The sequence below is a fragment of the Mus caroli genome, unplaced genomic scaffold, assembly GCF_978045245.1.
Source record: "Mus caroli unplaced genomic scaffold, Mus_caroli_1 scaffold_14, whole genome shotgun sequence".
NCBI classification, from domain to species: Eukaryota; Metazoa; Chordata; class Mammalia; order Rodentia; family Muridae; genus Mus; species Mus caroli.
The window spans coordinates 54,391,176-54,414,240 of NW_028227269.1; the positions used below are offsets into that span (position 1 = coordinate 54,391,176).

Below are 23,065 nucleotides of genomic sequence, written 5' to 3' on the forward strand. Positions count from 1 at the left end.
CAAAAGGGAAGGGGAGGGGATCCTGTCCTCATCACCACATAGCCAACAAGAGGTGAGGCTGATTCCTATGGCGCCAGCTCACTGTGCCGCCCAGGCAAGATTCAGGGCCCACAACACACTCATATTCTTAGGGCCGGCTCCCTGACAATTCCCACAATATGCTAGCGCTCTCCCAAGTACTACAGATGCCTGGGGGGGCGGGGGGGGGAAGGAGAGTCATCTCTCCTACTCTCGTGCCCTCAGGGTCAGATCTCCCATGATGCTCAGGTGAGGGGTGGAGCCAGTTCTGCACAGCCCTCAGACATCAATATGTCCTCCAGCAGCAGCGAGGTCCAGGGATGTCTGCCTGGCCTTTGGTGGTAACAGACCCTTTCTGGGCCACAGACCCAGATGTGGTCCCTGGTGGCAGCACAGGGCAGGACCTTACCTTGGTCTCAGTTGGCATCACTGGCTACTCACAACAGGCTGCTCCTCGCTATATCTGAATCTGAATTCTGCCTCTCTTCATTGTGCCCACATCCTCCTGTTTCTCTTTCTCTCCCATTTCTCCATTACTTGCTTACTCCTCTTAGAGCCACCTGGAGTATCTGAGTATCTGGGGTCATCTCAGAAGTGTTATGTCCTTCTTCTGCATTATGGCATCAGGCAGGGGTCATCTCGTGCGTGGTCTGTCTTCCCAGGCCTGAGTAGTGCTCTCTGGTGATTGTCTCAGGCTAGCTCCCTATTCAGGCCCTATGATGTTGGTCTGGTGGTCATCTTGGGCTCACTTCTCATCCAGCCCTCTTAACTGGCCTCCTTCGAGAGAGTCGCCTGCCTGGGGCTCACTCCCACTCAGGGCCCTTACCTAGAAGAGACTCTTCTAGTCTCCAGCTCGCTCCCTGTTGGTGTTGGACTTGTGGTTGTCTCAGGCTCATTTCTTTTCAGGGAGTGTTAGGCTACTAATCAATCAGAGGCTCACAGGTCAGAACCCTGAGTGTAGACATAGCCTCTCTCCTCTCGGCCACCTACTGATGCACATGTGACACAACAGCCACACCTGCAATGCCTCTAGGGTCGTGGACATTGATTCTTAAAAGACAACACTTTACAGTGCATCACTCAGATAGACAGACCAGCTGATTGCCACATTAAAAAAAAAAACCTCAAACGCTAATATATTTTAATTATGTTTGGTAGGCAACTATGGCAATTGACCTTAAATCAATTAAATACAGGGATAGGGCCAGTATTTAAAGCATGGCCACTACGGTGCTTTCTCGTAGATTGTTTTCTTTAGCCCGGATGGATGCTGAGGGTGTGATTCTGACTCTATCCAGCAGGTTCTACAGCTCTGTTCTCTTCAATACCCCTGGCAGCTTTGGGGTCTGAGCATGCATCCCCTTCTGGGGGGAATAAAAAAGCTCTCTGAAGCAGGTTAGACTGTGGGCCAGGGAATTGTCTAGGCTTTCTACTAATCTCTGAAGATGAAGGTAATCCCTTCACAAATATGGGGATGGGGGCTTCTCTGTGGATGGCAAATAATAAACAATGAGGGTTCTCTTTTTTTTTTAAATCCTGTTTCTTCTCTCAGCCCTCCTGTCTGCAGTCCTCAGCAATAACTTAGCCCTTGTCTTCCTCTCTGGGGGATTTAAATGGAATGACCTTAATTCTTGCTTTGTTTGCACTCTCTCTTCTAAGAAGCTGCAGTGAAGACCAAGACAAACAGTAGATTAACAGTGGTACCTTTTATATGGCTGATTCGTTTCAAAAATATGCTGAAAGGAAACAAAACCCAAAGGGGGAGAAAGATGTGGAGTAGGAGGAGAACAGAAGCTTATGCCGGGGAGTTTGAAACAGCTCTTTCCTTCCCGTGCTCACAGATACCAAGCTTCTGGGACAGTGTTTCCTTTGTGTGAAGGCTTTGCCAGGCTGGAATTTATGGTATTAAGCAGGTGACTGGTAAGTGTCTCTAAACCAATATTATTTCACTGCCTAATTTGGGGCTAAGAGGAGAGTTATACTGGGGATGTATTCAGAAAACATTTGATCGTGGCTCATCTGCCACTCCGTATAGTAGAGTCTATCAAGTGGCTGACAGTCTCCAAATCAGAATTCCAAGGATGCTGTCATGTGGAGTCATTAAGAGGGGCACAGCTTCTTAGAATCTCCTTCAGCTCCTCTGGATTTAAAGGAATTTACAGGGAAACTTCCAAGACACCTTAGCTATATCCAAATGAAAGCCAAAGCATTATGGTTTGGCAGGGCTAAAAGTGTGTCTCTGAAAGGGGGAAAAAATTGTATGAAGCTACAGAGAAAAAAACGTCTGGGCATTAGCTTCTATTTCCTTTAAGGGATGGGAGAGTGCTCTGAGATTGTTCCATTCAATTTAAAGTTAACTACAAATGTGAAAGGCTGGGGTACGTTAATAAGATGATCCACCTGCTTATAATAATAGGATAATTCACATCCTCTTTGTCAGAGCGGTGAGGCTCCCGACCAGGTCAGTCATTAAACTCAATGTGTCTCATTCTTTGGTGCCGTTTCACTTAGATTCTCCGCACCACTTGTCTGCTCTTCTTTTCCACTGTGCACCTATCTTGCAAATTTAGTTCCATTAGGTGGATACTTGCATCATTATGAAGCCTGATTCCATCATTTGCAGAGTGCCAAGCCATTTAAATACAGTGCAGCCCTTGGCCATATTTAGTCCAAACATTTACACACATCCAAGCTCATTCTTAATCTTTTAAAATAGGATGCAGGGCTTATTTTTAAATTACCTCCTCATTCATGCTACATAAAAGCATCAAGAGACACCATCCATTGGATTTAAAATCTGGTCCTCAGGTGCTATTTCCAATTCCTGGCATTGCCATTAACTCCTAGCTCCAGCATTTCTCTGTGTGACAGTCTCATTTCAAGGCCAAAAAGGTAAAACAGAAACGGTCATTTTGTATCTCCCCAAGAGCTACGCACTACATGACAGTGCCCTGTGGTTCTTGCTTTCTCAATACAAGGTGCTTTTAGATGAGGGCCCCCAGCAAAGTAAGAAGCGGGGGTGCTTGAAATGAACCCATTTGCTTAAGAAAATCTGAGGGATCAAGTTATTTCTTCTCCCACACCAACTCGATGGGCATCTGTTAATATAATATCATGAGCTTTGCTGTGACTGGAGTGTTGTAGCTCATACTAGAGCATCCCAACAGCCCAGGATGGCCTAGGGTTTCCTTGGACCATTGATGTACCTGCTCTACAAATTCCTTTTCCTTTCTGTTAGCACACTGTTCTATTAGGTCTCTAGTCTTTGGGTCATAGGACAAGGTTCCCTGAAGAAACCAGTGCCTGAACCCACTTGCTACCCATCCTGAGCAGAGATGGACACCATGAAATCTCCCTCGTTAGTTTTTAAAAGATGCGGATCAAACTGTTTTTTATACTACGGTTTCCTTAAAAAAGCAGATAACCATTCTCCCTTTGGCTTAAACCTACCTTGTCTCACTGTGTACTGGAAAAAGTAAGAGGGAGAGGGAGAGGGAGAGGGAGAGGGAGAGGGAGAGGGAGAGGGAGAGGGAGAGGGAGAGGGAGAGGGAGAGGGAGAGGGAGAGGGAGAGGGAGAGGGAGAGGGAGAGGGAGAGGGAGAGGGAGAGGGAGAGGGAGAGGGAGAGGGAGAGGGAGAGGGAGAGGGAGGGAGAGGGAGAGGGAGAGGGAGAGAGAGATAGTAAAAGAAAATGCCAATGCAGTGAGGCCTGCAGGAGAGTGTGTAGACTCCTCAAATGATCACAACTGTGTGATTGTCCTGGGTACACGTCTTTGATAGGCTGCCATTTGTCCCCACTCACCTAGAGAGCTTGTAGATAGCCTGAGAGGTTTGTGTGCGTGTGTGCGTTTTTAACAAATTTTCAAAAGTTGCCATGGGGAGAGAATAGCGAGAAAGCTCTTCAAAAAAGAAAATTATTTTCACAGCATCATCACAAGAAAAACACCCGTGCCATAGATATCTCCGAAGGTCGACTGCAATCTGAACTAATTGGGAGGGAAGGGGAGAGCTCTCCGCTTGCTCACCTCCTGTAATGGGCCCTGGAGAAGTGATCGGTAGCCAAACACTTCCTGCAATGAGTGGTTTGGACACTCTAGGCAAAAAGGAAGACTTCTCCAAGCTGCTTCTTGTTCAGTGTCACTGCGCGAGGTCACCATCTGCCTTCATCCACGTGCTACTTCTGATCACTGGGTAAATTCTGTTACAGAAGTTATTGCCTGTCACAGAACATCCATCTCCCTTGACCGGCCCCCACCCCACAGCGTAAGAGGGGACTTGGAGGCAAGAAGATGGTCTCGAATCCTTGAGATCACAGCCAAAGAACATTATTTATAGGCTGTGACTGCAAATCAACGCCAATCTGGGTGAAGGGACTACATTAAGCCAATAACAGACAACAAGCCTGTGACTGTTTTGTATGATGATGAAATTGGCCGAAGCCCCACTGCTGTGAAGAGGAAGGGAGCATGATCCGGGTGGAGCTGGCTCTGCTCTGTGAAGAGCGTCTGTTGTGATTGCTAGCTGCTTTCCACAGATCCTTGCTGAATATTATGCCATTAAACAGTGTGAAAGAAAATCAAAATATATGTTTACTGGGTACTAAATAGTAAGTGCCTTTCAAATGCTCTTTAATGGACAGACTTTAAAGTCATTGTAGAGCACCCTCACAATCCAAGAGCAGCATGCTCCTCTCTGTAAACCGCCTCGAGGGGCTGAAGGAGTACCAACTGTGAATTGTAACTGCCTTGCAACTCTGGTCCCTTAAAGGCGCCCATCTTTAGAGAGTGGAAATGCTTTCAGCCATACCTATTGCACTATAGTTTTAATGGAAAAACTAGTGATCTCACAGTCATATTTTCTCAGAAACTAAGTGACAGTCAATGTGCAGTTTAACATAATAGATAGACACACCTCCTCAGGGACCCAGGGAGGGAGCTTGTGTTTGCAGAGGGGGGTTATATGGGACTATTTTTAGACCCATATATAAGGGTCTAACCACGACAAACGACTTGTGGTGTGAGATACAGAAATGATCAAATACATTTATACATGTGCAGTTTCAGAACTTCTCTGAACACGGTGCCTTAAAGGTGCTGGGACTCTGGATGCCTATGATCTTCTTCCTAGGACGAAAGCGAAACCGCTGCGAACTTCCGTATCTCAGAGCAGAAGAAAAGAATAAGTGATTTCATGGTTGAGATTAAGGGATGAATAATTAAATGTCTGGAAAAGCCTAATAGTGAATCTGTATCTCATTTCTTCTTCGGTGAAAACTCAAGACGTAAGAGAAAAACTTTAAAGATGCCATCAAACAGTAGAAAAATTCATGGGAGTATCCTTTATATTTTTGGTGCAAAAGCCATGAGTATAAAGGAAAACACTGATATGTTTCTATCAAAATCAGATCTTTGCCCTAGAAGGAACTCAAGAGATTCAAGAGACAGTTGACAAAGTGGGAAAATGACTTGCAGCTCACATCACAGTCAAAATGTACAATTTCCAAAATATAAAAATTAACACCCCTCAAGAAATAAGAATAAAATAGCTATAAAAAGGATTCACTTTAAAAATTGACTCTACAGGTCAGAAAGTGACATCTGACATCACTAACAGCGAGCTTAAATAATGACACAGTACTGTTTCTTGCTATCAGATCAGCTAAATTTCAAGAGTTTCGTTTACCGGTTGTGGGTAAGGATGGGAAAGAGGAGCTGTCTACAGCTGAGGGCTGTGTGGATTGGGATAAACCTCTATAGAAGGGAATTTAACAATTTTCATCAAAATTACAAATGCAAATAAACTCTTTAACCTAGAAATTTCAGTTCTGGGATTTTATCTTTCACATAATTTTGCATATATAAGACACAGAAATCACACGAGTTTATTTGTAAAAGGGAAATATGGAGGGCAGCCCAAATAGCCATCAATGGGATTAATTAAAGAAACTACAGTGCACCCATGTGATGGAGTGCTATGCTGTTGTACAAAAAAGAAGTGAAAACAGAAAGATGGGTGTGCTCTGCTACAAAATTACAATTAAATATAATATTATTGAGAAAAGCCCCCAGCCACGTGGATAGTATGGTGTCAAGTACATGAAAAAAGTAAACTAAGTGTCTGTCTGTCAGTGTTTTCAAGTCTTACACAGGGAAACTGGGGAAACCTACAGAAACAAACGAACAAAACGCCCAAGAGGTTGTTCTGCATGGAGAAGAGAAAACTGGAGGGACAGGTTTTAAACAAGGAAAGAAAGATTTTCACAGAAAACCTTTTTTAATCCTATCTATTTTCAAATAAAAATTTTACTACATGTTATCTGCTGAAAACTTTGCAGCACTTAGTTAATTAAATGAAATAGCTAAATAAATATATCGTTCTAAATTTTAGGAAAAAAATGTTTATGGTGAAAAATTATACTAAGACTAATGCAGATAATTACTGATTAGGAAGGGTGTGTCTAATGAAGCTGAGATAGGAGTGATCTAGTGCAGTGTTTACCAGAGTCACAATTAATTATCCTAAGGTATGCGCTCATCATCTATGGGTATTACAGACTTCCATTTCCTAATTCTAAAAATCAGGAAAGTTGGTAAATAAAGACAGGATTGTACTTGTATTATTTATCTTCAGAAAGACTTCTGTCACTTGAATAAAAATTCCTCGTAGTTAGCTCTCAAATTAAAAAGAAAATCATCTCTACATCCCCAAAGTAGAATTTGACCATAATACTATGTCATCACCCAAGGACAATTTGCCCAACAACTAATTCTAATTCTGGTTCAGTCTGGATGTCTAACAGGGCATCTTCAGATTAAACAGAACGTAAGGTTAAGGTGGTACAGCCTCCCGAGTCCAAGAGTCTATGTGACAATTGTATAGTTAAAAACTATATTTACTCTAAATTGCAAAATGGTGGGTATTGCATGAGATGTTTAAGTTGCAGCGATTGTTCTAGTAACAAATGCAATACCCTGCAGCATTTTTCATACATTACCGAGTTCATCATTAGTGCCATTTTGCCTCTTTATAATAATGTGCACTTCCCTTTAGAAAAAGCTTGGTTATTTCTTTGGTTGGGCCTATTTGCTCCTTTTTTATGTGAGATTTTTTTCAATACTATGAAATGATGCAGAGCAAAAAAGGTCCATCCACTTCACTTGTGTTGCCTCCTGCGTTACCTAAACCACAACAGAACAATGACAGACAACAGAGCCTTTCTCCTCTCTAACAATTCAGTCACCATGACAACCAGCAGAAGAACGTTGGGCCAGAAAAAAAGCATTGAGCTTGAGGGACTAGACTAATCAAAAAATGGAATAACACGGCAACAATTACACTGATGAGTGAGAGAGGAGCCGCAGATGCATTCAGACACCTATGGCACCGCGGGCTCCATGCATTCAGCATTTTCGTGTTTAGTGGCTTGTGTTTTTGAGAGCAGGTAAATAGATAAGATCGAATTGTGTAACAGAATGTCAGTGCTCTAGTTAAATAGAAAATTCCTTTCCTTTGGCAGTGCTACTTCAGGCGCGTTGAAGAGGGTTTAGGGGAGATGAGATTTTGAAGTGAAATGTGTAATAGATACAATGTGAGGGCCGCAAGGCAACGCTATTTAGTTTTAAAAAAGTAAACTAGGGTTTTTCGCCCCTCCCCCTTTCTCAAATATATAGGCACAAATAAAAGGGAAGACGCCGTGGGTTAGTAGCTGACATGATCTTAAAGATCCAGCTTCATGTCAGAAATATATGGGATTCACATCCCTTAGCCCATTCCTGGGGTCTATTGATTTCTGTAAACAAAATCCAGCATTACCGTTTTACCCAGGGTAACCCTGATGTCTGGGTGACGGTGTCACGATTGATTGATTGATTGATGCCGGCCGAGATAACATGAGTGCGCTACTCCCACCTCCCACCTCCTCAGCTGCCTCAATGTATCCCTTCGGAAGTCTTTCCTCATTTTTGAGGGATTTAGCTTAACGGACGTTTGCTTCTTTTAAGGGGTGTTTCTGTTGGCACCGTCTTGACTGCAGATGAGAGTAATTGAGCCGTAAGCAAGTTTCCTACACGCTGCCTTCTGCCTCAAGATGTCTGATTTTCTTCTTCTCACTTGTTTTGAATTTACTCTATTCAGTGTAGGAGAACGCGTGTGCATCTGTGAGGAAGCGGAAGTGCACATGGCACAGCACGTGTCTTTCTCCTTCTGCCATGAGGTCCCAAGCATTGCACTCATCAGGCCCTTGGGCAGCGGGCCCTTTAACCCACCGAACCATCCCACCAGCCCCTTATCTCACTTCTTTATACATTCTGCTTCATTAATTTTAGTGAATTACATCATCTAGTTTTAGCCACAGGCTTTTCAAAGGCAAATCCATTTTTCGGTCCCTTCAACAGAAATATTTAGTTAAAATTGCACTATTAACTTTGAACGTCAACTGATAACCTTCTCTGGAGAAAATAGGAAGAGGGTATGAAGGTCTGGACCATAGCCATATACCTCCAATCTGCAGGTCCTACCCATGACCCTGGCTGTTAGTACTCATTACTGATTCTCACAGTTTAGTTTCTTATTCTAGTTGTTGTTACTTCCTATAACTCTGTTTATAGAGTGAGGTGCTTTTATACTTTGGGTTGTCATTTTTTAAAATGGGATGGGACTGGAGAGATGGCTCAGCGGTTAAGAGCACTGACTGTTCTTCCAGAGGTCCTGAGTTCAGTCTCCAGCAATTACAGGGTGGGTCACAGCCATCTGTAATGGGATCGACACTCTCTTCTGCTGTGTGTTTGGACAGCTACAGAGTATTCATATACATAAAATAAAAAAATAATGTTTTTTTTTTAAATGTGGGGACAGTTGTCAGAAAGAAGAGGCAACAAAATGAGGTGATTTAGGCCACATTGGAAGTGTTTGTTGATGGTGAGATTTCTGTATAAATGAGTGAAAGATTTTCTTTGTTTTGATCTTGATCTAAGACCAAAAGCTTTGGGCTAGAAATCTTTCAATATGACAATGACTCTAAGCCAGCGGTTCTTAGCCTGTGGGTTGCGACCCTTATGGGGGTCCCATATCAGATGTTTGTGTTATCATTCATCACAGGATCAAAATGACAGTTATGAAGTAGCGACGGAATAATTTTACGGTTGGGGGTCATCACAACATGAGGTACTGTAGCATTGGGAAGGTTGTTTTTCCTGGATTGATTTTTTTTCTTAGATGTCAAACAGCATGGTAAAAATGGTGATAACCAAAAGTCACGCATGTTCAAATAAAATGAACTCATCGGTACAAGCTAAAAGACTACCCCCATCTCCCCAAAAAGCCATAAAATGGCCATGACGGGTGGGCAAGAGCAGGAAAAAAAGTGTCTGCTGCCTAAGTCAACTGAGTCATATTCTTGGACCCACTTATGGAGGAGAGGGCAGAGGAGGGCCTATTAACTAGTCATTTTCTGGCCATCGACATGTACACTGCAGTGTGTGCATACACACACACACACACACACACACACACGCACACGCGCACACGCTCGCTCGCACTCACCCACGCACGCACTCATGCAACTGTACGTAAATATAATTGAGTTTTTAAAAGATTTAAGCTTTTAAAAAAAGAGCATGTTTAACTCTGACTTCCAAATGCTGGGCAGGGAGGCCCTGTGGATTATACAGCCCTCCTTGACTTCAAGAGAGGCATGCTAACTATCTTTTCTTGGTCCTTTGCTTTTCGGGGTGGGGTTAGGGGGGTCATGGACTGCAAAGTGATGGCTGGGAGGTGGCCAATGCAAAGCCACAGGAACCTGGCATCGAAAGGTTGGGACTGCCGTCCTTGTGGAACATCTGGCCTCCTGCCTTCCCGATGAGGCCCATTATGAGTCATGAGGGGAAGACTGAAGATAGGGAAAGGCAAGGTGCGAGTCCTCCAGGCCACACAGAGGCGATCTAAGTTCCCGAAGGAGCTACCATGGCTTCTTTGGAGATCATTTAAAAGGGGGTTTCAATCTGCCTGAAATATTTGTTTATCCTAAAGATCTTCTTGCTTGCTTGCGTGGCAGAGAACTGGCAGACCAGGTTCCAGAAAAAGGCTCCGTAGGTGCGATGTGCCTCCCTCCCTGAAGAACGCAGGGGAGTTGCACCCGGATTTGTATTTATTCAAAATACAAATGAAAATCAAGAGCTCTTCTATGAGATCTTTGTGCAAAGGTGAGAAAACAGGTAAATCAGCTTTGGGGAAGATAAACAGTGATACCTTGAGTAGATCTACACTTTACCAAGTCCTTTATTTCAGCTAACATAAGCATGGCCATTCTTTCCATGCCTGCCTCAGATAGTCTGTTTTGCCGAGAAGAAAATCTACTTATCAGTTTTAACACCCTCCTCTGGGTTGCCAGATAAAAGGCCACAGAAACTGGAAGAAATTTATCTTTTAAATATTTCTATTATGCTCGGTGACAGTGCTGTCACCACTAAGGACTTTTCTAGTATGTTTTTCCCCCCTATGGATAAAGCAGGAATCAAAAGGGACTTTCTGCTCTGCCTCAGGAGAACAGTCCAGGCATGCAAACACTGAGCCTGGCATTGTCTGGACCTCTGGAGATGCTTTAGGGAACCGGTGGCTCCGTGCACACGCATCAAGGCGAGAGTCATTATACTCCGGGAGATTCACTGCAGGATGACAGTTTGTCTGAGGCTCCCAATCTGAGTTTGTTCCTCTCGAGGTCTCCCTCTATTTCCCGGGAGTGGTCCCACACATTCTAGAATATGTCTGAAAGGAAGGGACTCACGGTGAGCTCAGAGGTGGGAAGATAATTAATGAAGAACGGCAAGGCTGTTAGGTGACAGGTGTCTCGGGTTCCTGTCACTGCCTCTGTTCTCCTCCTGCCTGGACTCCTGCAAGAACCATTATTCCTTCATTTCTTCAGCACATTGTAGGTGGGCTTGTGCTATAGGCTGGCGGTCACCTAAAAATGTTAAGGACTAGTAAAGAAAAGCTATAGCTCCCTTACAGAATATGGGAAAGTAACTGGTGAACGTGTTAAATGGCTTTTAAAAAAATTAAGTTGGGGGAGGGGTAAGCCATTTGAAACTCAGGGTACCTCTGTCACACTGCTATGTCTCCTGACCACAACCCATGTCTGATTTGTGCACTCGCTGTGATCCAGAGGCATAAGATTTAGTTTGTCACATTTTAGCTGGGTAATCAGACATATTATTTAACCTCTGCAGCCTTAATGTTTTACCTGTGTAATGAGAGCTCTAATAGCAAGCCCCTCATAAGCTGTGAGGCCTGCACGAGACTGCATGTGAGAAGCCTTTAGCACAGTGCCTGGTGTATGGTGGGTGCTCGGAGAATATGCAATAAATATGCAATGTTATTGTCTTCAGTGTGGCTTTCTTTCATCCTGAGGGGGCTGAGGAACTATTCATTTTCACCCAATATTGGTGTCGCTTTACCTCTTTCCTTCAATTGTTTGGCTCCTGGGACTATGAGAGATTTTTTTGGCTTTTGTTTTCATGTTGGTTTGGTTTGGTTTGGTTTGGTTTGGTTTGGTTTGGTTTGCTTTGCTTTGCTTTGCTTTGCTTTGCTTTGCTTTGCTTTGCTTTGCTTTGCTTTGCTTTGCTTTGCTTTGCTTTGGTCTGACATAAGGTTGAACATGTCTCCAGAAACAGGGTGAGGAGTTGACCTCAGAAGTGCAGGCATGGCCTCCCACACTAGCCAATGATAGAAAGGAGAACTGTAAATACAAGAGGCCCAATTCTATAATTAACAAACAGATATGATGAAGTTATGTTTCCCATCCTCTCCTCAAGCCATGGCTGGAGGTTTTACTTTTGTCTTCCATGGCAGAGAACAGAGAAGATGGATGAGCTGAGAAGAGAGATTCAAAGGAGGGACTCTGAAGATCTGAGTGCTAGCACCTCTGTAGGAATGTCCCAGCACAGGGTTTCCACCCACCTTAGACCATTCATTTTCCCAGATGAAAGACACACAGCCTTTATATTTCTAAATATGCCATAGGCAGTACAAAAACTGGTCAGCTGCCTACCCTCCGTGCTGCTAGAATCTACCCATCGATGACCCCAAGCCACCACTCACTATTTACTATGTTCCACCTGGGCTACTCTCAACTCCAACCAGGCAGCCGTCTGAACCACAATCTCTTGGCCCCTAGACCATGGTGGCTCTCCTTCTCCCTCCTGCCCATTCTTCCATAGTGGCTTCTCTTCTTTCTTCTTCTTCTTCTTCTTCTTCTTCTTCTTCTTCTTCTTCTTCTTCTTCTTCTTCTTCTTCTTCTTCTTCTTCTTCTTCTTCTTCTTCTTCTTCTTCTTCTTCTTCTTCGTCTTCGTCTTCTTCGTCTTCTTCTTCTTCTTCTTCGTCTTCTTCTTCTTCTTCCTCTTCTTCCTCTTCCTCTTCTCCCTTCCTCCTCCTCTTCCTCTCCTCCCCTCCTCCTCTTCCTCCTCCTCTTCCTTCTCCTCCTCCTCCTCTTCCTCCTCCTCTTCCTTCTCTTCCTTCTCCTCCTCCTCCTCTTCCTCCTCTTCCATGCCTGTGAAGACTCAACCCTACCTATCTTTCTTCTTCCCAGCTATTGGCATCTTTATTTACCAATCAGAATTAACTGAGGAACAGGATCCCAGGGGCTATGTGCAGACTCCAGGTCTTGGGGGGGCCTTACTTAGCATTACGATAGTCAGTAAAAGACAAAACCTCAACAGTTCCCTTTGAGACACCACAGCTTATTTTGAAAAATAAGAAAAAGCATGATACATCATGATATTATCTTTTGGCCTCACAGAGAAAGAAGAGCATTGCCTCCTGGTAGTGGAAGAGCAGGCAGGTTAAGAGCAGGCAGGTTGCCACTTGGTTTCTTTGGTATCATAGGAATCGTATCCTCCTCTGGGCCACCAGAAGCCTTTTCTCTGGCCATACATAATTCTCCCAATATGGCATTCCAGACCACTGGGCAGACTGGGTCCTACAACCTGGTGAATTTACAAACTGAGTTAGTCTCAACCATACCTTCTATCTTATTTTAAACATTAATGACAACATGGACTAGAGTCCCTCCAAACATGTGGGTTATTATTTAGTAGCCGATTAGGTTATTTGGAGACATAAGTTTAGAGTCAAGGTCTTCATTATTTTTGACAACTACTTAGTACATTCTGAAAAGTCCAAGCTTCTCCCCCCTCCATCTTTTATATAAATATATTTGGGCTTACTTGCCTTATGGGCTAGTATGAGGATTTGAATGGCTGAATGCTGGCAGGGAGCTATATCCATCTAGAACCTCAGAATGCCATGTAATTTTGAATATAGATTTTGTAGATTTAATTATGTCCAGAAGAGCTCAACCTGGATTTCCCAGGTAGGACATGCACCCGGTGACAGGTGCCTTTGTGAGAGATAGACAAGAAGACATAGGTGTGTGTGTGTGTGTGTGTGTGTGAGAGAGAGAGAGAGAGAGAGAGAGAGAGAGAGAGAGAGAGAGAGAGAGAGAGAGGCAGGCTATGGGTATAGGAGAATACTGTAAATCATGAGTTGAGGACTATCTAGAGCTCCTAGTATCTAGACAAAGAACAGGTATCTCTAACTTTAAAGTGAGAGTGCTGTTCACACCTTATGTTGGACTGTCAGCCTCCGAAACTGAGGGAGCACACATCTAGTGATTTAACCTGTGTGGTTTGTGGTGCCTTATCACAGCATCTAGAAAATCAATACAAACATGTCCTTTGGGGATTGTGATTCATAATGGCAAAGTGGTTTGTTTGTTTGTTTGTTTGTTTGTTTGTTTGTTTGTTTTCAGGTTCTGGGTGGGTTTTCATACACTTGTTTTCTATGAGGTCTGAGTTCAGTTAGCTTGGTTATATTTATTATCTTCTCAAACCCAATGAGGCATCAAGGGATTTTAAGAGTCAGTCCTAAAAGACCCAGAGTCTCTAACAGCTGATGAGTTTGGGTCAGTGTCCAGTAACAAATGCACTGAGCTCATTATGCAGGTTTTGGAGATGTCAACAGTCTTCACCGAGACCCTTTTTCTCTGGGAGTTCACCTTCTTGAAGGGCCTGAAACGACGAGGAACACCAAAGGTATGAGCAATAATTAACTTCTGATTGTAATGGGGGGCCCCAGTGACTCACTTTGTTATCAGTGCTCCAAATCTCTGAGAGATTAAACATTTGATCAAGCATATTTCTACAGCAGAAACTGCTGAAATGGCGTTTGAACTATTTTAGTCACGTAGCTGTGTATTTGCCTTCTACCTAAAGAGATGGTATCCTGCACTCGGCTTATTTATTTATGTGCTTGAAGGATAAGTCTCCACATTTATTCACTCCATTTTTTTCCCTAGGAGCTGTTTGGCCAGTGCCTACTATGCTCTCTGAGCACTGAGATCCATGAGGAAAGTGTGAGGAGAGAGTCCAGCTGCCTCCAGCCGATCAAGCAGGCCAAATAATGTTGCTGATGAAGCGAGCTGTGCCACTCAAGATACACCTCTTTGTAGCTGATTCCCCAAATTCAGATAGTATTTGTTCTCTTCCTTTACTTCTCTCCCTAAGGGGAAAAAGAGAGTTTATATCCCTTACAAAATACCTCAAATAATTGTCCTCTGCCTGAGCAGTTCTCTGAACCCTGGACTACACTGAAGTTCTTGGCATCTTTTGGACATCCTGTAGAGACCTCAGACAACAATCATAAACAGAGCTCTTTGCTTCTTGCCTGATATCTGGCCATCTTTTAGTGTTCTCTTTCCAAAAAACAGCAAAGATGGAAATGGAGGAGTTACTATCCCCCCACACACACACACACCATTAGCTTTACACAATCACAAAGCTGTGTCAATGTTACTTTATCTCTCCCAATCTGTTTTTCTCCATCACTATTGCCAGTGACTTGGTCTAATGAGTATATGCAGTCTGGTTACAGTTAAGAGTTCAGCTCACCATTGTATGTTCTGTTAATGAGAAACAAGTCATGAGCCTTACTCTACCCAAGGGACAGATTGCACAAGCACAAAGCCCAAGGGTCAAACTCAGGAGTCCATTGTAGAATTCATCCTACCATAGACCTCAAATCCAGCTTACTTACACAGAGAAGCATTTCCCAAACTTAAGAATTGGTTCTAATTCTATTATACAGGTCCACACAATGCTTCTTGCCATCATTTATTATGTTTTTAAATAGTTATATGACAATCTTATTAATATACCTTAAAGGGTCTTTGCCTGTAGCATTAGGTCTGGGATATTGCAGTAGTTTGAAACTATTTTTTTAAATAAACTGATAGAAATACCATAAAATGATATAGTATTGGTCTACATTTTATTGTCTTGATCCCTTATCCACAAATCAGAGTAAAATCCCACTTTAAGGTATTTATTTATTCACTTATACTGAAGGAATACTGCCCAAAGGAACTGGTGAGGCAGGGGACCTAAGCTTTTATCTCCCATCATAGAAACAGGGAAATCATGATTTCCAAAGTCCTAATGAAAATTGCATTCCAAGTTGACCACAGACACTAGGGGATATCAGAGCTAGACTGGTAACCTGAACCACCAGTGAAAAGTCAAGAACCTTGTTGCTTTTCAGCTTGTTTTCTGCATATCTATTTGCATTCTGCAAATCTCTGCTAAGTCACCAACAGAAGTCAATTGATTTGACTGCATCTCATGTGGGAGTTCTGTGCAGACTTTGTTTTTCCCCATCACTATGCCAGATACTTGGTATAATGAGTATATACAATCTGAAGTTGTATTTCAGCAACTTCAGGAAAGAAGCGTTGCTTTTCTTCCTTGTGAAGCGACTCCATGAGTTGTCACTGTTTTTGAAAATAGGCCGTTCCATTGGGTAGCCTGTGGGATGGAACCTTCCCCATCCACTTTGAGGGGTTTGTTTTGGAGTTTCTGGCAGAGGAGCACAGTTACTCATGCATCCTTGACCAAAGATCACTCCTACTCCACAGAGAAGGCCAAACTCTTCCACCAAGAGACTATTTCTGGGAAGGGCACATAATGAGTGCTAAGGAGAAAAGAGGCAGCTACCTGGACAGTCAGGCCAACTCACTTAATGTTGGTGATGGTGGAGTGGCATATATCATACCAGATTGCCTAATTGACATCCCTAATCTGCATAGTCAAGGTGACTACACTACCACCTCTATTACCAAATTCCTGTCCACTTAATTTGTTCTAGGCCTTCACTGGTATATGGATGATACTGCCTTGACTTATAATTACCTAATGCTTGCCCTATAACAGTGGTTTTTAAATCTTAGCAGACATTAGAATCACCTCAGGAGTGTTAAATCAGAGTATTGGTCCCCACCTCACTCTGAGTGTTTGCTTCAGTCTGTCTGGTATGGAGCTAGAGATCCTAGGAGCCGTGTGACTGAGCTAGGGACAGCTAAGTTAGCACTTGTCTTCTTCCTATCTCAAAGATGCAGAAGTGAGAGTTAGGGATAAGTAAGGTCACATGGCCATTGAGAAGCCAAGGTTAAGTCCAAGTCGGCTGATCCAAAGCCAATCAAAAAGAAGCACAGTTTTCACGTGATTCTTCATAACCAGGACTGTGTTCAGGATTTCCCCACAGCCCTTATCACACCTCTCCACCCTCCATTCTCACTGTTCATGAGTGGATATTTTGCTTCATCCACTTAGCTGTCTTGCCACCATTCTTTCACCTCTCCTTTTGTTCAGCTTTCGCCATTTTCTATTGTTAAACTCTGTTCAAAACTCCTCCTCTCTGGGCAATTTTTAAAAAGTTGACTTCCTATAGTTCTAGAGTTGCTCATTGGCCTCTCTAAGCTGGTACTAAATGGGCCAGCATGTCTTGAAAAGTTGTTCTCAGAGTTTTCTTGGTGTTGGTAAGTGCTTTCTGACTATCCAAATAGACCAGAAGTCCTTTGAGACAGAGATTGTTGTCGTGAAGTTCCCACTGGCCCTCATTTCTCCCATCAACTTGTGGCTCATCAATTGTTTCCTATGAGCTACGCAGTGAGCTCACCCTATTGCCATCAACAAGGGGTCTGGTAACTTTCATCAACCCTGCATTGCATAGAACCTACTAATTCTGAGATTGACCTGGGACAGGGTAATTTCATTCACTTGTTGGGAAAATTCGAAATGCAAGAAGTCGAGGTGTTCTGTGTTGGAGGGAGCAGGCTGGTGGGGTTAAGAGAGGCTAGCTAAGGGTACTGAAGTAAAATTGACTCTGTGGTTGTATCTCTTTGAAAATTTTTTTTTCTTTTGAAATGGAATTTCCGAGTGTAGCCCTGGCTGTCCTGGGACTTGTGCTGTGGATCAGATTGGCCTCAAACTCACAAAAATCCACCTGCCTCTGCCTCAGAGTGCTGGGATTAAAGGCATGCACCTTCACTGCCCAGCTTCTCTTTGAAAATATTAATGAAAGAAAAGAGTTCATTTCCAATAGTTTTGCCTGAAATAAAAGAAATGCCATTGTACTTTCTAAAGGCAAAGGCTGAGATCACAGAGAGCACCTTTCTGAAGTTATCCAACTTGGGCGTTTGATGACTTTGAGTGGTACCATTGTTCCCAATTTGCACATTAATTAACCTGTTAACCAATTCAAATGTTGAAAGTAAGTTCCTTGAACAATTATATCATTGTATATACAGACATTCCTAATGTATATTATAGTGTCTATTCAAAGTGGTTACAAAGGCAGACAATTCACAGCTCAATTAGAACTGGTATGGATGTTAAGCTAGGATGCTGAAAATGGATGTGCAATGGAAGAGTATAGTTTTCTACCCTTAAGCGACGATTCCACCAACCACAGAGGGATACATGCCATCCAGAATCACCGTGCTGTGTGTTTCAGCTCCATTGTTTACCTGTCCTGCTCTCTGACTGGAACCGTGAGACAACTCTCTCGTACCCCAATGGTAGTGGGGAAAAGTCAAAATTTCTGGGTCTTAGTGAGTGTACTGCCAACAGAGAATAACCAGAAAGGTCACTGTGGGATGTCCAAGCAGTTCTCAGCACACAGGGACTGAAAATAAGCTACTGGAAGATAAGTGTATAAGGCACTGAAGACAATCCCTTGAAATACTTTTTTCCATCTTCCCTGTTGTCTTTCTGCTCCTTTCTCTCCATGAGTGTTTTTCTAGTCCAAACCCAAGTGGAGACACACACTCTTCCTTCCTCACTCTATTTCAGCTGCAGGACATTTCTTGTCATTAACACATCCTTTTCTAGAACCCACCCTACCACCCAACTGAAAGGCAGCTCTTTGGGTTATTATCCTCCCTTTCCAACCCTGAAGTAAGATGGCAAAAAACTTAGTGGTGAAAGAGGTGGGAGGACTGCCCTAGAGAGAAACTGGGTGAGGAGGATGGACAGCTCCCGTTTCTCATCATTGCCCTCAAATTATGGCAAATGAGACTGAATAAGGTTTCCCAATGGACTTTGACTTATATTATTTGTATAAATGTAAATATATAGAGACAGAGAATAAAACTAACTTTTTGAGGTAAAGAGAGGAGAAGAAATGGAGAAATGTGTGTCCAAGGAAACAAAGTAGCAGATGTATAGATGAACACATCTAGAGATCTAATATACAATAGTAGTAACAAATGGTAGTGTATTGTAGCAAAGATTTTTTAAGGTATACACACAAACATGCACACACACGTGCGCACATACATGACACATACATGATACAAGTTGGAAGGCGATGACTATGTTTGCGCACTTCACTATAGCAATCAATTTATTATCTTTATGTATTAAGCAACCTTGAATAATGTGTGCTAAATGACACAGACAATGAGATTTATTTTTTTAGACTCCTTGTGATTTAGTTTTACAGACAAATCTATAGGCAAAGAATGATATTCAGATTTGCAAAGATTATGCCATTAACATCCAAGCACGTAATTCCAGAATTCAGGCTAAGACAAGAGGATTGTGATGAGTTCTAGACCAGTTTAGGGGCTAAAATGTGAAACCCCGTAGTGGTGTATGCTTTTAATTTCAGCACTTGAGAGGTAGAGGCAGATGGATCTCTGAGTTCAAGATTGATCTGGTCTACAGAGCAAGTTCCAGGACAGCCAGGGCTACACTGAGAAACACCCATCTCAGAAAAAAAAAAACAAAAAAAAAAACACATAAAACAAAACAACAACAAAACCCAAACAAGCAGACAATCAAAAAAACAGAGAGAGGATGCTGTTAATGATAAAGCCTACAGCTAGCCATATTCTTCCTTAGAAGACATCAGTGACAAGTGTAAAGCAAAACAATCTAATTGAGCAAATTTATGCACCAAAAGACTCTGGACACATCCTTAGTAAGAGGAATTGGTAGGGGATGGGTCCAGGTGAACAGACTGACAGTGATGCTGGATCCTGCTGGCTAATGCTCCGTATCCTAGTCCTTGAGCCATGCAAGTGTGTACATTTGTCAAGCACAGTGCACTTGCCTGTGCATCTGTTGTGGGCAAACGCTACTTTAAAAACAGAACATTTAAAGCTTGAACTACAATTAATGATGTTCTTATTCTACTAATAGCTATAGTTAACTCTCTGAAATGCTTCAAAAGACAAAATGGGGAGAGGTAGGTAATAAATTTGTGTATTGTAAGAAAAAGTATAGCAATTATATGAGAGTAAAACCTAGATGTGGGTGGGTAAATGGATGTCCATTGTAAAATCCTTTAAGCTTTGTAGTTGAACTTTTTCATAATGAAATAAGATCATTGTTGAGATATTTAGCATCATTCATCAGCTAATTACTATGATTTTGGAGTATCCTAATTATTCTGGTGACTGAACAAAACTGATGCTTTAATAAATCGCATGATAGCTTTTAATATTGTGTTTAAGAAACATCACCTGGCTTTGCATATTCCATGTATAAAGCAATTCTTTATGGAAATGGTGCCTGTCTTCCACAGACAGAAGATGCTGGGTTTGAGATGAAGGAAAGAGCTGTGAATGCCCTCAGAGTACTGGCACACGATTGTCTGCCTTTGCTGCTACATTAATCATATCCTAATTTTATATGATTCAGTGAGTCCTGTGACTTTTTGTGGTGAAATTTGAACTGAATGTTAAAGGACGAGTAAGAATTCACCAAGTCAGAAGGAAAGAGTCAAGTGCAGTGGTTGAATCTCATGATGCCAGCACTTGTGGAAACTGAGGCAAGAAAATAGTGATTTTTGAGGCCAATCTGTGGTCTCCAAAAAAATAAACACAAAATAAAAGTGGAAGAGAATTCCAATTTCTTCTTGTAACTTGAAGCTGTAGTTGGTCAATGTGCTCTAATTGCCGGCGGCAGCAGCAGTGACAGCTGCGCAAATTCCTCGAAACCTGTCTCAACGATCTAGATTTTTGAAAGACACACACACACATGAAGCCTTCTATTTAATATGCTTTAATCAGCTCAATGGCTGGGCCACTCCCAAACTTCCACGATGCTAATGCCTCACCTCCGACACTCCTGAGCTATTACTTACTAAAATCTATATTCCATCTTTGCTACCCTAGACTCAGTAGGGGCCCACTGGGGCTGCTCTTCCCCGACTCTTACATTGTTGGTATGTCTCTCTTCCTGCTGCTCTCAAGCCTAGATCTTACTCCTTTCGTGGTATGGCGATTCTAAATCCTTTTTGCTTCCTCAGTTCCCTTGCCCAAGGAAGTCCCGCCTCTGTCTACCTGCCCAGTCATTGGCTGCTAGCAATTGTATTTACCAATTAGAACCAATTGGAGGCATACTTACATAGGGGATTCTCGTTTAATTTGGGGGGAACCAATTAATACAAGCGTTAAGTCAAATCCACAGCATCTCTTGGCTGTTTTAATTTTCAGGGGTGCTATTTAATTCATACAATTCAACATCAGAGTGAAGAAACACAAGAAATGCCATGTTCTATTTCACACACGTACTACAATGGACAACGCTCATGATAAAACCACTCCCCTAATTATATACAGACCTCATAAAGACCTGATTCGGGAACTTGGCCTGGACACAAAAGGAGTGATCTCTAAATAAGAATTAAATGATATATGTTCCATGCAAGGTACTTGGTATAATACTTAGCTTCTATTTTTTAGACTAGAGGGCAGTTCTATTTGTACCATCATCGTCGTTGTCATCGTCATCATCATCATCGCCATCATCATTGCTAATAGCAGAAACAGCGACTACTCCATCTTCATCCCCTTGGCACTCATTTTTGCTGTGCAGATGACTTCCGGTGGCAAATATCTGGAACTCTCTGCTGACAGCTTTCTTTGTTGACCAATGTTCTGGGTGCATGTGTATGGTAAGACAAGAGTCAAGGAGTTGACTTTGATTTAGACCGAGGAACAGCCCTCAGAGAGTGCTGGTTAGAGACACTGGCTGAAACATCACAGACCCCTTGGCCTTGGCCGGGATAAACCCAGGATATCCTTAGACTGCATCCCAAAAGTGTGTAACTGCAGTGCGCTCCTTTTGGTCTCAGTACTGAGAAGCCAGCCTTTCCCCCTTCCTTTCCCTCTTGCTCATCTTCACTCCTGCACAGAGCATACAGGCAACAGTACCCACAGTTTTGTCTATGTAGCTCCAAGGCTATGGACCTAGCAAAGAGAATCCTAGATTCAATCAAGTTGCATCAGCTCAAAGGTTAGGTTCCAGGATGTGGTGGAAATGTATCGACTTGATTAGAAGTAAACTCTTATTTTACTTGGTGATAACATTTCAGTGTAAGAAATTTGGGGACAATGAGGAAACTTGAATGTTCACCCGCATTTGTCACACTGGAGAAGGGGGAGGGCCGGTATAGTGACACTCAGGTGGACTGTTTGCTTTTTTGCTTTTTAAAAAAGCTTTCTTTTTTTTCTTTCCTTCTTTCTTTCTTTCTTTCTTTCTTTCTTTCTTTCTTTCTTTCTTTCTTTCTTTCTTTCTTTCTTTCTTTCTGTCTTTCTTTCTGTCTGTTTTTCTTTCTGTCTTTTTTTCTGTCTGTTTGTCTGTCTTCTTCCTTCCTTCCTTCCTTCCTTCCTCCCTCCCTTCCTTCCTTTCTGTCTTTCTTCCTTTCTTCCTTTATTCCTTCCTTTCTTTTCTTTGTGTGTGTGTGTGTGTGTGTGTGTGTGTGTGTGTGTGTGTGTGTGTGTGGTACAGGTATGGAATGAGATTCCAAGCATACGTTTTTTTTTACTATCTTTGGGGAAGACCGATTTGATTTCTTTTGAAATAGTTATTTAGCAGGAGGACGTTACATGTGGAAATCAGAGGACCTTTGGCAACCCGTTTTCACTTTCCCCCTTGTTGAAATAGGATCACTCTTGTTCTCTGCTGCTGTTCTGCGCACTTCAGGCTAGTGGGCCTGAGAGCTTCTGCAATATCACAAGGAGTCCTGGGATTCTAGATACACACCACTATGTGCAGCTGATCTCCAGAGTGCCTCTACCTGCTAAAGCATCTCCCAGCTGGCTCTATTATTTGTTTACAGTGGGAAGAAAGGTCACCAGTGGATTCGCCCAGAGGTGGGCCCTGAATACTGCAATGCCAGCCTGTCAGGAAAGACTTACCGTACCGACTCGTGTTGTATGGTCTGACTATTGTGGGGTTAAAGAACTGCTTTCTGGTTGGATCTGAGGCCTACTGTGTGAAAGGGAATCAATGTTTAGTACCATAAATCTGGTCAGAGGCCCTTGGCTGAGAAGGCTGCAGGCCCCGGGAAGGGGAGGAGAGGGGTGTACACTGTTGTTTTGCTAAATGCCTTTTTAAAAAAAATATTTATTTATTTATTGTGTATACAGTGTTCTGCCTGCACTTCTGCCTGCAAACCAAAAGAGGTCCTTGGATCCCATTACAGATGGTTATGAGTCACCATGTGATTGCTAGGAATTGAACTCAGGACCACTGGAAGAGCAGTGCTCTTAACCTCTGAGCTCTTAACCTCTGAGCTATCTCTCCAGTTCAGCCAAACCACCTCTTAAATATTATGTTTACACTCCTGGATTAGTGCTGCTCTCAACCTTAGAGGTGCTTCTTCTGACTGTGGAGAGGCTCACAGTATTAACAAGTGTCTATTGAGTCCTCG

General features: G+C 42.7%; 1 long non-coding RNA gene and 1 other non-coding gene across 2 annotated transcripts; one reads left to right on the forward strand and one right to left on the reverse strand.

Annotated features, from left to right (window-relative positions):
• Window positions 1–926: 926 nt before the first annotated feature.
• Window positions 927–1,057, reverse strand: LOC115032851 (small nucleolar RNA SNORA17). The gene has a single exon (XR_003838510.1). It is a non-coding gene; the product is annotated as a small nucleolar RNA SNORA17 (small nucleolar RNA).
• A 6,246-nt stretch (window positions 1,058–7,303) lies between these two features.
• Window positions 7,304–14,727, forward strand: LOC110307460 (uncharacterized). The gene is made up of 3 exons (XR_002379392.2): window positions 7,304–7,457; window positions 10,068–10,215; window positions 14,364–14,727. It is a non-coding gene; the product is annotated as an uncharacterized LOC110307460 (long non-coding RNA).
• The last annotated feature ends 8,338 nt before the right edge of the window (window positions 14,728–23,065 follow it).